The sequence below is a fragment of the Propithecus coquereli genome, unplaced genomic scaffold, assembly GCF_000956105.1.
Source record: "Propithecus coquereli isolate 6110/MARCELLA unplaced genomic scaffold, Pcoq_1.0 Scaffold438, whole genome shotgun sequence".
Taxonomy (NCBI): Eukaryota; Metazoa; Chordata; class Mammalia; order Primates; family Indriidae; genus Propithecus; species Propithecus coquereli.
In genome coordinates this window covers 1,682,887-1,683,612 of record NW_012150152.1, presented here as the reverse complement: position 1 = coordinate 1,683,612, position 726 = coordinate 1,682,887, and positions in this window count along the sequence as shown.

Genomic DNA, 726 nt, shown 5'->3' with positions numbered 1-726 from the left:
GAGCTTCTGGCACCTGTTGGGAGACCAGTCGTTATTGTCTGTCCCCATGTGGCGCAGAACCCTTGCTGAGTTGTAGGAGGCAGGCCGGGCCCCCACCCCTCCGGGAAGTACAGGCTCCAGACCTGAGTCAGACACAGATAGGGGGCCAGCCCCCCTGCAAGACCGAGGGGGCCTTGGGAAGGAGCGTTAGTGTTCGCACCGCCCTGCTGACGGGGAGCTGCCTCCCTGCAGCCCCTGGGGCCTCCCAGCCCTGGGATGGCCTCGGTGGTTCGAGGAGGGATGGGCCACCTGCCTGTGGGTTCCTGCAGGTGCCCCTCCGTGTATGGGCCAGCTGGTGCTCTGGGCGAGTTCCTAGGCCTGCCCTGGAGGCCATCTGAGTCAGGATTTGAACCTGAGACACCCAGCTCTGGAGCCTGTACAGTAGTTCCCTTTTATCTGCAAGGGATATACATGCCAAGAGCCCCAGTGGATGTCTGACACCAAGTTTAGTATTAACACTTACATATACTGTGTTTTTATACATCTGATAACCGAGATGGCTACTAAGTGGCTAATGGGCAGGTAGCGTAGACAACGTGGATACATTGGACAAAGGGATGACTCACGTCCCTGGCAGGACAGAGGTGGATGGTGAGATGCTACTCAGCACAGTGCGCAACTTACACTTGTGAATTGTTAGCTGGGCATGGTGGGGTGTGCCTGTAATCCCAGCACTTTGGGAGGTTG